This window comes from Lagopus muta, chromosome 4 (assembly GCF_023343835.1).
Source record: "Lagopus muta isolate bLagMut1 chromosome 4, bLagMut1 primary, whole genome shotgun sequence".
Taxonomy (NCBI): Eukaryota; Metazoa; Chordata; class Aves; order Galliformes; family Phasianidae; genus Lagopus; species Lagopus muta.
In genome coordinates this window covers 3,760,898-3,775,322 of record NC_064436.1, presented here as the reverse complement: position 1 = coordinate 3,775,322, position 14,425 = coordinate 3,760,898, and the positions used below count along the sequence as shown (strand labels likewise).

The following is a 14,425-nucleotide window of genomic DNA, read 5'->3' as shown; positions in this document are numbered from 1 at the left end:
ACTTTTGACGCTGCAAGAATTTCTCCTCAGTCCTTTGGGAGTTGGTAAGCATCGTAAAATGAAAAGGAATCTGTCTTTTAGCTTAAGCTGCACTATTTTTACCATGCACAGTCTTAATATGGGAAAAAATCTGTCATTTTATTGTAATGGAGAGGGAATACAGTGGGATATGGAATGTTTACTTGCGTGAATTTTATTTTTTCTTAAAAATGTCCCTCAGGACACAGAGCTTTGTACTATGACAGAGCTTAGTAAACTAAACGATACATTCTGCACATACAGCAGAATTAGGCCACACTTTTCAGAGAAACATAGAATAGGTTGGAAGGGATCTTCTAGGATATTCTGGTCTCACTCCTTTGGTCAGGCAGTGTCTGGCTAGACCATGTTGACTGTGTATGTGTATGTTTGGTGGCCCTGCTAGGCAGGGGGGTTGGAACTACATGATCCTTGAGGTCCCTTCCAACCCGGGTGATTCTGTGATTCTGTGTGACTGTGTTTACATTCAAGCAGGTTTTGAATACCCCTCTGTTTCTCAGTGAACCGATGTCTAGAAACGTGATAAATGTTATCAGTCACAGAAGAAATAAGAAATGCTTATTGGCAGTGTCAGTAAACATCTTGATTCAATTGCATTTTTTTTACTGTAAGGAAGAAAAACTGAAGAAGTTTCATGTTATGTCATTGGAGGTGAGGAAAACTTTACATTCAAAATTAAGTACAAAAAGTAACGAACATAACTTTTGGTAGGAAAGAAAAATTAATAGAACATGCCCCCCCTTTCATTTATAAGACAAAGACCAGGATATTTGACTGCGTGGAACTGTGTGCATTTAATGGGATTTATAAGTCTCTTTTATTACAGCCTTTTATGTTGTCTAAAATGTCATCTTGATCATAAAATTTTTTCCTAGTTACTTTAGATAAAAATTCATATTCCTTTGAAATTGTCTGCTTTCAACCAAGTCATGTTAGCTAACTGTGAAAAAGTACATCATTTGAAAATAATCTCAGTTTAACTACTAACGTTTTCTTCGGTTTGTCAACATCCCTTAATTGTTACTAGGAGGTGACTTGATGTAGTTTCCTAAATTGATTTTGGTATGGAAAAATGAGATCATGAGCAGTACGTCTCACACAGAACTTTTATCATGTCAATAATGTGTAGAAGATTGCAGTAGTATTTGTATTGTTCAAAAAACAATGAGAGAGGAAATAGAAGCTATGTGCTGCTGTTCTTCCTTTTTATGCCAGTTGCTCATTTCTTCAGGGAAAGTTTTGGAGGCACAAGGTTTATAAGCCATAGTAATACAAACCTTAACATAGCTTTTGAGCAAGGTTTGTGAGCTTGAGAGGTTTTCTTTTTTTCTTTTTTTTTTTTTTTGTCTTTCTGGTACAACAGAACAATTGTTATGCATAACGGTGAAGTAATATACATTTAGAAGATCATCTTATTTTGTGCTCTTCTAAGCAATTAGAAATTTGTGTATTTTAATGTACAAAGAGCCAGGTACGGGAAATATAAGCTGCTAAATGACTCTCTACCTTACACCAACATAGAATTGAGCCTGCAATACAGGCTGTGCTTCAGACCAATTTGAATAAATATTCATTGTTCCACATCCCTCAAAATAAGGGTAAACCGTTTATAATCACCAAAGTCTGAATTAACAGGCATGTGTTGATGATGCAGTTGTATGGGAACTGCTGAGTCACAGCCTGAACCTCTGACTGACCACCTGAGGCAAGCAATGAGTCAACCATGGGAACACAGGTGAAGACAATTCACTTGTGCTGCTGGAAGGAAGGGTGCCTGGCTGCACCTCTCCTAGACCCGTTTAAGAGCTGACTACCAGGGGGGAAGGATCTCTTTCTGGAGGTCACTTCTTTGGAGTTTTGCAGTGAGCCCCGGGCGATGGTAAGTACTCTATTTTTTCTTTGATGTAATAACCTGCTTTGCCAAAATTATATTTCATAATAATATCATCTGTATATTCATTAATTATGCAGTAGTAGATACACTATTTCTGATAATGCTAGGTATATGTATTAGCAAGTAAAACTTCTCAGTATTGACAAATGTTCATGTCTGAATGCTGAGAAGGCATTGTGCTCTGCAGCTATTGAAGTGTATGTGTAGAAATGTATCTATAAGAATTTAGTAATGTGCTAGTAAAGAGCTAGAGTTTTGCAGTGGGTAGTGTTATGCCCCTAGTGACAGCCAAAGCAAGCAATAGAAATAGAGACAATCTAATCAATAACTCTCATCCCCCTCGTTTCCACAACCAAAAGAGCTTTCGGTCTGGCACTGGAATGGGCTGTCCAGGTAGCTGGTTGTGTCTCTGTTCCTGGAGTTAAAGAAGCTTTTAGATGTTGTACTAAGGGACATGGTTTAGTGGGAAATATTGGTGATAGGTGGATGGTTGGACTGCAAGAGCTTAGATTCTATGTTTGTAAGTTACAGCATTCAACAAGGTTCAAACTGGTGACAGTAGAAGGAAACATTATGTTGTCCTGGTTCCAAATACAGGCTATGTTTTTGTTTTTTTTTTCAAAATACTTTCAAATTCTTTTTCTTCTCTAACATTGCTTGGAGGCATCCAGGTTATCTCATCTAACCTCTACTTCTGTGTTTTTTAGATGTAATTAAATTTGCATATGTTTTTTTTTTTTTCCTGCTCGCTTTTCTTCTTTTTTTTTTTTCTGTTTGGTTATTGTGATTAGAAGAAAATATTATGTTATCTTCATAACATCAAAAAAATTTTTAAAGTCTGTATGGGAGTAGTTGCATATTTTTCATGATAGAATGAAATTCTCCTCCATCTGGACTATCAGAAGACTGTGGGACCAGATGGGCTTCATTCTAGGGTGCTGAGGGAGCTGGCAGGGGTGATTGCCAAGCTGCACTCAGCCATCTACCAATGCTCCTGGTTATCTGAAGAGGTCCCGGAGGATTGGGGGATTGCCAGTGTGAATCTCATCTACAAGAAGGGGCATAAGGAAGATCTGGGGAAAACGAGCCTGTCAGTGTTCAAGAAGCATCTGGATGAGGAGCTATGAAATGTGGTTTAGTGCTCGTGGTAGCAATGGTGATGGGAGGACTGTTGGATTAGATGATCTTGCAGGTTGTTTCAAACCTTGTGATTCTACGATTTTATGAAATAAGATTATGTATAAATCTGCTGCATAGGAGTAGTTTGATTTGTTTCCTTCTTCCTCATATGTTAAAGATATTGCTAATATATTAGATTGAATACTAATCTACAATAAGGTATATGAAAAATTACTGATTTCCACAGTGATGTATGACTCCTGAGATTATGACATATGTAAATGTACATGCACTATATTTTTAGTTGACTCTAATATAATAATTTTGATCTTCTCTATATACGTATTTCTAGGTTATCTATAAAAAATTGTACTGTAGAAAAAATAGATTTTGTTTTTTAGATTGCACAGTAGATAACAAAACCCGTATGTGTTCTGTAGGGACTGCTAGGACACAAAGATAAAATGTTAAGTAACATCAACAATTCTTTCTCAGGGTTCACTGTTGTCTTAGGGAAAATAAGTTCATCAAACCAGCAGAAGACAGACAAAAATGGAGCTAGCGGACTGACTGTTTTTATTAATTTTTGAGGTTGGAGAAAAGACTGTCTAACAAAGCTCCACTTTTGAAGTATAAAATCAAGTGAGACAGCACATGTTTAATGTTATCAAATAAAATATGTTTTAAGATTGTTATTACTGTAGATGTTTGAAAGTAAAAGAAATCAAGAAATCCAATTCTAATCTTACTTTTATGACGTGTATTAAGGTAGAGTGCAGTAGATCTCATCTTATGCTATGATTGGTCAGAGCAGATAAAGAAATGCCCCTATTTTTTGTAATGGTATTTTTTATTCAAAGTGACACTTAAGCAATCTGGATACAGCTCGCTTATTAGACGAAAATTCAGTTATTGTCAATCCATCTGCTTTCCTTCCATTTACCTAACTGGATTGTGACCTAGGGTGAAAAAATAATGACACTGCATAAATTGTGTGGGTTCCTGAGGAGTTTTCAGCCTGTGTGTAATCCAAACCAAGAAGTCATTTTAGGGCCACTCCCAAGACAAGTGTGTATCCAGTCTCATTAGGCTGACAACCTAAAATAATCGGCTTTGCGAAGCAATCCATGCAGATTCCAATGTGACAGAATCTAAAACTGGATCTTTCGGTAGTCTGATGTCAGGACTGTAAAAAAGAAATTCAGCTTCTCATTTGTATACCTTTGCAGTCTTATAACTGTGAAGAAAATCTGGCTGCAATTTCAGTTCAGACATCCCCTGGATAAGAACATTACCCAAATCCTCAAAGCTCATGCACACTCTGGTTTCCTCTGAATAGCAGCACTTACGGCCATCTGTTAGGCTGGCATTATTCCTAGCAGAAACTGTAATGCCAGTTTAAAAATGGCATGGGGTACCAATTGGTAGAAAGAAGCAGTTCCTCTCTTTTCACCCTCCTGTGGTAACCATCATCAGATGTCTTTTTAGATTTACCTTTTTTAAAAGTTTGTCTAGTTAATAACCAAGCTAATCACAGAGAATTGCTCATGTAGCTACTTAGCCATTGTTAATCTCAGACTTATGCTATTTCAATTTTTGTGAGATTTTCTGAGATTTCTAGAAGTAAATTCCAAAAAGAGGATGAAGTTATGAAGTTAAATAAGGAAGAAAAATAATAAGGTCAACAGTGAAGAAAGCACCAAGAAGCACATCAAGTGCTTTTGGCTCTAATTTTGAGGAAAAAAAAAAAAAAAATCACTCTTCATAAATGAATAATTCTTATTATATTAAGCTATTCTGCAGGAATAATGGACTTCATTTTTAGTATTATGTCATTAGTTTCTTAAATGTTCAACCTGGAACACCATGCACAATATGAATCCTAAAGGAAAAAGTGCAGCAATTATTAAATCTTCTAAAAGAGTCTACTTCTCTGTTATTACCTGGGAAAAGTTATGCTAACAAATTTTTGCCAAAGATGGCCTTGAAAGCTTTATTCTCGACCTGCTGCCACTCAACATTTCAGTGATAAAGCTTTCATACATTTTAAACACTTCCAGAAATTGTTTCTGTTATTCCTTAATGCAAGAATCGTCAAATGGTCGTATATAACATACAGTGCTAAAAATATCAGCCTGGCATACATTGCCTGCCATCTGGCTTAGTACCTGGGAGTACTACCATCATAATATGGCTTCAGACCATAGACAGAATGATCTGACATTTAATTTTTCTGTGTCTGGACATCAAAGAAACTTGCAGGCTGATATTGAAGGGAGCACTGGGGACAGTAGTCACAAAACCACTGTGGCTTTTTTTTTTTTGGCTGATGCAGTAATTCACTTTGCAAAATTGTTTCTGCTATGAGAAGCTCCAGAACAATGCAGCAGCTCTTATATTCAGCTACAGTCTCTTAATTCATAATCCATAGAATAGTACTAAAAGTTTATTTTGAGATTTATTCCTAGCTCTGTCTTCAGTTAACTGTATGCTCTCGTTAGTGTTTCTTTAGCATTACTTCTGCAGGATCCACTTACGCTCCAAATTAACTGCTCTAATAGAAGAATTTCCACTTACAGATGCATTCCCTACCTTTTGAGGAAACTTTTATTTTTAAACAGTTCTGGCTTCCTAGTTTTACTATTATGGAGAACTGCTCTGCATTCCTAAAAGTTTCATTTTGAGACCATTATGTTTGTTCATCAATGTTTTTAATGTCCCTTGCTGAACTGCTGTTATAGTTTTATGGTCTAACGTGCATCAAACTCACAGATTGTAATTTATTTCACTGTAATGAAAATTCGTGACTCTGACCTAAACTGTAATGACACAAAACATTCTGATACGTGCTGGAGTTAGTTGATGAGTGGGTCTTGGTTGGCTGGAGTTTCTCAAACTGCTTAAGTTATGTAATTATGACAGATCTCGTGGAATGGCAATAGGATAATCAGGCCTGTTAGACAACTAAGTCTTTTCTAAGTAAGACCAGGAAAAAAAATCCCAACCACAGGGTAATCTGTAGTGTCTCATTCCTAAAAGAAAAAAAATCTGCCTACTGTGAGTTGCTATGCCACTGGTAAACATGCAATTCTTATGTAGTTGTCCATTAACAGCTTTGGAAGCTTTTAATCAAGCTGTTTGCTTTTTCAAGCATTGAGTTCTTCATTAGTACAACAAATATTTCTCTTTACATATATTAATAATCCATTTTAAAATATAAGCGATAGAACAGATTTTCCAGGAGAAAGAAATAGTAATTTTTTTAATCTAGCTTTAGACAACAACAGGTGTTGTTTTTCATGAGGTCTGTTCTGAGGAAGGAGAATCAAATGTGAAGGAAGAAGGATAGATGAATGGGAAAATCAGCACTGAGGATAATGTAATAGGTTTCTTTGGAAAAGATGTGTGCAACTGAGGAAACAGACAAGAAACTGAAATAGATTGTGTGACAAGTCTTGAAGCTAGACCCAAATATTACCTGGTATTGAGATAGAGAAATATGGATACATGGATGAGAGAGTATACATTTGTATTTCAGGCATAAAAATGAGGATTGAGGGTCAGTTCAGTCAAAGGCAATGGCTGCTAATTCTTGCGGACTGTGCTTATGCAGCAATGTAATTCAAGTAATTACTAGTTTATTAAAGGAGTTATTTTTAATCACAATGATCAAGAATTCTAGGATACTTACACTTGGTTTCTTACATCAAAATATGTGCTAATATATTGACTTCGACAAAAAGTGTGCTTCACAACAGCAATACAGCCCTTTTGTCAAGGCATATACTCACCAAACTAAAAATTGTCAGAAAAAATACATAGAAGCAAGTGTTTTCTCAGGTGAGAAAATATCAAAATTGGTTGTAGGAATTGTCTAAATAGTAAACTCAAGCTCAAGTAGACACAACTAAATTTCAATTAATTTTCAGGTAATTGGAAAGTTATATGGATAGAAAGGGATAGCTGCAGTGCATATTAATGTATATATGCAATTGCCGGTGCAAAGTAATAATATTTCACAACAGCAGCTTGGATCTGAGCATGATGAACTACATATTGGTCTAATAATGTTCCTAATGTGAACTTTGGTCATTATAGGTGAAACTTCTCCTGAAGGTAAACAACCATTACAGCCAATGGTCTAGAATCATTGTCTTTTCACTTTCAATTAGTCATCGAAAACTTTCCAGCCATTCCTCCTACTTAATAGAAGACAGGAAATTTTTACAGCGTGTCCTAGCTGTGTTTTTTTTGAGTTCTGAAAGACTGAAGGGATTTCAGGTGCTCAGTGAATGGTTTTATTTGCACAGGAAGTAAGGGTAGAAAAGAACGGGATTAATCTAATCTTACTTCACTGAATGATTACAGTTTCTGCATCTATTATACAGGGAGAAAAAAAAAAAAAACAAAAAACCTAAGAAAAACAGAATCAAGAAAACCCACCCTTGCTTTCTCTAATATATTCTTAGCAAGTCAAGTTATTTTTTCTAATGTCTAATATGTATGATGTATATGTACATTTATATTCTCATCATAAGAGAGGCAAAGCACTTCAATTTTTTATATGACTAAGTCCAGGATGATGAATAATTCTAGTCTTCATCTCGCTCAGAGAAAAGATGAGAATGTAGTGAGTAGAGCTCATGTTTGTATCCTCAGATATCTTGCCATTTAGCGTATCAAAGGCTGCTGAAAGATCTAAAAAGATCTACTTCTGATGGACTTCATCTGTGTTGTTTAAGCTGACAAATTACTTATTTTTTGTTGTTGTTATTTTGTCTTCTCCTAGGTTCGGGCTTCACTGAATCTGTAAGATGGGGGATACTTGTATGATGTTGATTATGAGAAGTTTCCTTTAAGCATCTGTTTCCCAAGAAGCAAGCTCACAATTTTCCAGGTTAGTTCTCTGCCCAGATATCAAAGATAAATATGTCAGCTTTTCTTGTATGTTTTTAATGCGAATTTATAGAAATCAGTGTCAAAGTCATAAACCTTAAGTGAGCCATAGATATTCTGTAGGTTTGTAGTAAAAGCATTTCTGGGTTTCACCAGGTGGAAGGTGAGCAAAGCATTTGTAGCTTCTTGAAATCTGTTCTACATTTTGCAATGACTTCACACCTTCAAATTCAGTTTTGAAATGAGTGCCATATTTTTATCTGTCTACTTCATACAGTACATTTTTTGCAACAAGGTAAGCAAGCTGAATTCAGCATTCACATAGCTTGTCCTTTTATCAAGAAAGCAGAATTCATTAAGAGACATCCCTGTTTATCTAGCTTCCTTCTGCACATATTTTCTGGATGCAATGTCAGCCTACTCCAGTTTGTTATGATTGCAACTGCTCATAGAGAAAACCCCTTTACAGGTAACAATGTCTTCACACACCAGTTGTGCGTATCTATACGAAATGTATTTTATACTCTATATATTAAAATATTACTAATCTTTTTTTGTTCAAGTAATGAAAGGTTAGGAAAAAAATTAGTGGCTTTATACTGTAGAGAATTCTTTTTTCCCCCTTGAAGTTTATTCCTTCCAACTATGGAAAGACAGGATTTTTCCATCTGAGCATTTTTCCCCTTCCACTCATCCAGTCCAGGGCCAGGGCTCTGCAGAAGATACGTCAGAGGAGCCAGACCAGTCTCAGCAATTTTTTGTTCCACGTCACTTCATATATATGTTGGGTTCATAAGTCATCCAGCAGGGTAATACAGTCTATTTTGCTTTCTCAGGTAGCTGTAGAAATTCATACTTACCATAACTCTATACCACCATGACCTAAAAGAAGACTATGAATATAGTTTGCGTTAATTATCTTCACTAGTGTTACATGAGAATTTTAAATGGAGTATAGAAACAAAAGCTATTTGTAGAAAATGCCTTAGTTTAAATAAAATTTGTATCTTGAAAGCACGCTGTAATATGCTAAGAAACTTTTTCCATGCCTATTACCCAAAACAGTGAAAAGAACTTGCAATGTAGGAATCGCAGGATAAAGCTACTGCTCCAAGCCTGGCCTGCAAGAGCTGCATGGGAAAAGCTTTGACTGAGAACTTGCTGTCTGTCCCAGTACCTTTCTTGATCTCTCTCTTCACCTTTTCATTGGCAGACATCTGTAGACCCTGGTGTAATGCCGTAACAGGATGGAAAGTACCACAGTAATACAGGATAGCAAAGCTTTTTACTACAGCAAATGAGAACAAGCCCAAGTGCAGCAACCACAGATACAGAAATGAAGGAAAAGAGCTAGTTACCTTTGGAAGACCTGAGGTAGGCAAGGACCTCCAACAAGTGATGCCCTCACCTCCACTACCAACCCTTAAATCAAGTCTGAGAAGGGGTAGATCCTGGCTCCACTCCTTCCAGTCGTTCAGCTGCATTGCATGCACCTCAGCTCCCCTGGGCTGGCCCTGCATTCCCATCAGGTGCTCAACCACTGGGTCAGGCATGGTTTCTCAGCCCATCAGAAAACCTGCTCTCATTTAGCTTGCTTCCTTGCTCTTTCTCTTGTTCATAGCTATGCTGTTTCAGATTTGCAGCAGCTCTGGAAGAGTGTAAGAGGGAAGGGGGAACAGTGGGATCATGTATTTGACTTTGTACACCATTGACCTTTGCTCTTTTCAGTGACTTGTGAGTTCTTCAGGATACTGGTGCCTTCCCGCAGATTTAAATGAGCTCTACTCTGAGTAAACAGAAACACAATTTTTATCATAATATGTGGTTAAAGAAGACCTGCAAAGAATTCATGCTTATAAGTAACACTGAAAAGATATATTCTGAAGTACATGCATAGATAGGGTTTTTGCAGTATAAACAGGCTCTATATAAGTGTGATAACTTTCAGAAAAGCAGGCAAACACTGATTAGGTCTTTTTTACTGTTTTGCTTAAGGTTTGGTGGCAGTGATGTAAAAAATAACCAAGCCTAGAGTAGGGTAAAAACAAAACAAAACAACAACAGCAACAACAACAACCTGCACACAGGAAGATTGAGAGGGTGTTTGAAGGAGAAGAGTGTTACTGTTTTCATGGTTTCTGAGGATCACGCAAATCACAATTTTTTTCTAATGCTATATCCTATTTTTGCTTTGAAAATCTATATAAAAAGAAATGTAATGCTACACTTTTAAGCACTGAGCCATTATAAAAGGAGCAATGACTGCTCATGCAATTCCTATTTCTTCTCCTGTACAAGTGCTAAAAATGGCTCGAGATGCATTTCCCAGCATTCTCAATGAAGTTCCTGAACACTCACGAAGGTAAGCAAATGATGTTATGCCTACCTCAAAAAAAGGCTGATTTTTCTCCTTAGTGTAAATGCAAGCATTGGAAATGCATGGGTATTTGAAACTATGAAATTTACATTCTCAGCAGCTTTGCTGTTCAGAGTAACAAGGAACTGTAATTAGACACTTTAGACTTTGAAAATAATTTCAAAAATCTTTCTAAAAGCCCTTACATCAAAGAGCATGATTAACTGTGCAACACGTATTTCAGCTTGACAAGAGAAAAAAGTCCTCAATATATAGGGGAAATGTTAGGTCAGGGCTTGAACTGGTGAATGAGCGCCTGGGGAAGGGCTGTTGGTGGCCCCAGGAGTGCAGGCAAATAATTTACACCTGTGATATTTGTGTGATCAGTAGGGCTAGACCACCCTGGGTTCATTTAAGTCCCACCTGCTGAAGAGAGGAAAGCTCTTTGATCTGGGCTGCTTCTTGCAAATGGGTGTTGTATAGCTAAAGAGTCCCTTCACTGGTTGGATGAGCGCAACTCTTCTTTTTGTATGTGGCTATTGGCCTGTCTCTAAATAGTTGGCTTGGTATTGTCAAGAGCATGTCAGAACCAATTTTACTTCTTTCTGTGCTGAACAATTACATAACTGAATTACATTCTAAATGCTGAAGAATGGTGAAAAATAGGCAGGTCTTAGCAGGTGTGATTTTTTTTTTTTTTTTTTTTTCAGTGATAGAAAACAAACACTTTTTTTTAATGTTATTAATCAAATGAAGTTTAATGAAAAAGAGGAGCTAGGAGGATGTTTAGTCCCATCAGTGTGCTGAAGCTAAAAGTTCCAGTTTGAACAATTGTAAGAATATCCTTGCATGCCTGAATGATTTAATTCTTAAAGGTGATGGTAGCATAATCTTTCTGAAGAAAGTGAAAAAGAATGGACCTGCAAGATATATAGTTGGTATTAACAAGAGAAACGCGATGCATGTTACCATAGACTATTATAGTTCAATTGCAAAGGACCTACAAAGATCACCATGCCCAACTCCTGAGTGCTTCAGGGCCTCTTGAACGCTGACAGGCATGAGGCATCAGCTGCTTCTTTAGGAAACCTCTTCAAGCATTTGATCACCCTCATCGTACGGAAATATTTCCTGGCGTCCGGTATGACCATCTGCTGGTACAGTTTTCTCTCCTGTCATCAGTCCCTAAAAGGGAGTTAACAAAGATAAGTAATAAGAGAAATTTATGACAGGGAAAAGAATGTAGTTTGTTTGCTCTGAGACAGATGCTATCATGTATAAAGGTGAAGGAAGATTAAATAGTTTTAGGCAATTTTATGCTATGGGGTGCTAATAGGAGAAAAGTTTCTTGTAGGTGACAATTCATGTGTGAGAAGCATCTTCAGATTTGGAGATGAATGGCTATAGATGCAATTTGGCCTTGAAGGGGAAAAAAAAAAACGGTTTAAAATAGCTATACTTGACTGACTGAGATTACTTTTAAAATGATTTTCCTTACATTGTGTGACAGTGCCATAACAAAGCGAATTGACAAGCATCCAATTAATGCACTCTCTAAAGGTAACATGAGAGGTAGGTTAGATATATGTTTGTGTAGTACAACAGAAACATCTGTGAATTAGCCTCATGTGAGTTATATTATTTGTGAATTATAAAGCCAATAGATATATTGCCATCTACTCTACGTGTTCCTAAATGTTTCTTTTCTAGTCCTGGTAATCAGAGAATTGCAAGAAGGTTGCCTTCTGGATACTCAATTCAAATTCCATCTTTTATCCTAAGGTGCCTATGACTGAATGAAGTGGACAACAACAATAAAGTCTAAGTCTTTATTGTAAAACACCTTGAAGAATTTCATTTATTTTAAAACAATGAAACAGTCATAGCAGAATCTTAATATCAGACAACATGTAAGAGAATGTGCTATCTTACTTAAATCTTGACCCCAAATCATTGTAGAATCGCATGCTGAGATCTAAAACAGATTGCAAAATGTAAATGAAATTGTAAATATTTGGTAGGGTCTAGAATGAAGGAAGAATTACAAATATCATTCGTCTACTTGAACTAGGTAGTTCTAAAACTTCTTTTTCCCGCGTTTTGTCATGTGTTCTACAGGGAGTTAATTTTTTAAAAATAAATGCATACTTAAACAACAGTAACAAACAGGAAAATAAAAACAAACACAACAGGAGGCTTTTGCCCTTCTTGAAGTTGATGATGTGAAATAAGTAGCTTGTCCAAATCTAAGCAGTAAAAGACACTCATATGAATTGAGTTTCACTGGAAAAGTGCAGTGTATGTTCCAACGCATCAGTCTTCACCAGCCTCTAATTTAGCTGTAGTTTTATGCTACTCAAGCTGTCCTCTTGCTGGTGTCCTTCCTCAAAATCGCAGCCAAAGTTTCTTTGAGTGGGCTCTTAATTTGCCATTTTCTTAGTTGGACACTTTCATTCTTCATTCAGCGACTTGTTTATGCAAAGGATCTCAAAAAAAAAAAAAAAAAAAAAAAAAATTCTTCATGGAGAACAGCAGTTAATCCCAATAGCTTGGAAGTAATTTCTCTCATGAGAATAAAGGTGACCTGTGTAATATAAAATTCCTAAATTGAAATTGGAGTGTGCATGAATGTTAGTATACTAATCCCGTGAGCTAATGTTATTCATAAGTATGTAAGACCTTATCGCATTCATGAAGTTAACCTGCAAGAGAAAGTTCTCAATGACTCTTGAGAAATCAAGTATTTCAGGGAAAGCAGGTTTATTCAAAACGGAATTACTGAATTTCTTTTTGATTGCGTTGTTTGAGGCTTGCTTAAAACTGTTCAGTTCATAAATTAGTTGTAGAATGTCACAGCTAAACTCATATTTAAATGGATCCAAAGTACGTGTTTCTTGACTGACATGTGGGATTTTTTTCATTAAAGTACTTGGTAAAAGAAATGTAGTTGTGATTGTAATTCTGATACTTCCAAATTATCCTGATTTTTATTTAGTCTAGTTTAAGAAGTTTATCACAGGTAGATTGTGTGTGCAGAACTTTTCTCTTTAGACTCAATTAAGAGCAGTAGTATTTGAACATACATGTCAGGTATCACTTGTGCTTGTCATCAAATATCACTCATCTGTGAAGCATCAGTAAACTACACAGAACATATATGTATGTGATTTGGTTGGTTTCTAAACAACTGGCTAGAATTACTTCTCCTTTCATTTTGTCCCAATTACAGTTGGAAATATTTTATTATGCTGCTTTCACATTTCATACCAGGAGTACTGGGGGAAGGAGGTGTGGTGTTGTTTTACAAGCAGTATCTCATCAAACTGAACTGACACGCGTTCCAAATATGAAAGTGTATTACATTATTACATTAAAATGAACAATGAAATGTATCTAATTTTGGCCTGGTGGTACAGTAATGAAGTGATTCTTAAGAAGTTTGATTTGATTAGTTGTGTAGCTACAATTGTGCAGAAAATATTACATCATAAGATATTTTTCTCCAGAGAAAAATTGCACTGGAATCTCTGAACTGGCAAAGATAATTCCTGAGAAACAATGGGCACTTTTCTCCAAAATTCCAAGACTCTTGATTGGTGTTGCTGCTTCCTATAGATTGCTACTGCCTCAAATATATGAATTACTGGGGTAGCATGGCAAATAGAACCTTGATTTGTATAGTGTCTAATCAAAATTTTCTATTTTCTGCAGTCTGACTTGGCTGTGAATAATTACTGTGGTTTAACTCGGCAACAAGCTTAGTGCCATACAGCCTTTCACTCACTCTTCTCACAGCCTCTGCTGGGGGATGGGAGAGAACTAGGGGAAAAAAAAGAGCAGTAGAAGTCATAGGTTGAGATAAAAACTATTTACTGAAACAGAAAAGGAAAATAATAATAGTAATTGTAGTAATATAGATTTACAAAACAAGTAATGTGCAATGCAATTGCTCACCAACTGCTGGCTGATGTGCAATCAGTCCCTGAGCAGCAGTAGCCCCTCTGGTAAATTCTCCACAGTTTTTCAAAAATATTTTTTCATGATGCTGTACAGTATGGAATATTCCTTTGGCCAGTGTAGGTCAGCCATCCTGCCTCTGTCCTATCCCAAGAACTTGTGCC

At 36.4% G+C, this 14,425-nt stretch overlaps 1 long non-coding RNA gene across 1 annotated transcript; it reads left to right on the top strand.

Moving 5' to 3' along the window:
• The first annotated feature begins 1,856 nt into the window (after positions 1 to 1,856).
• LOC125691991 (uncharacterized) lies at positions 1,857 to 10,975 on the top strand. The gene is made up of 3 exons (XR_007376389.1): positions 1,857 to 1,918; positions 7,842 to 7,949; positions 9,162 to 10,975. It is a non-coding gene; the product is annotated as an uncharacterized LOC125691991 (long non-coding RNA).
• The last annotated feature ends 3,450 nt before the right edge of the window (positions 10,976 to 14,425 follow it).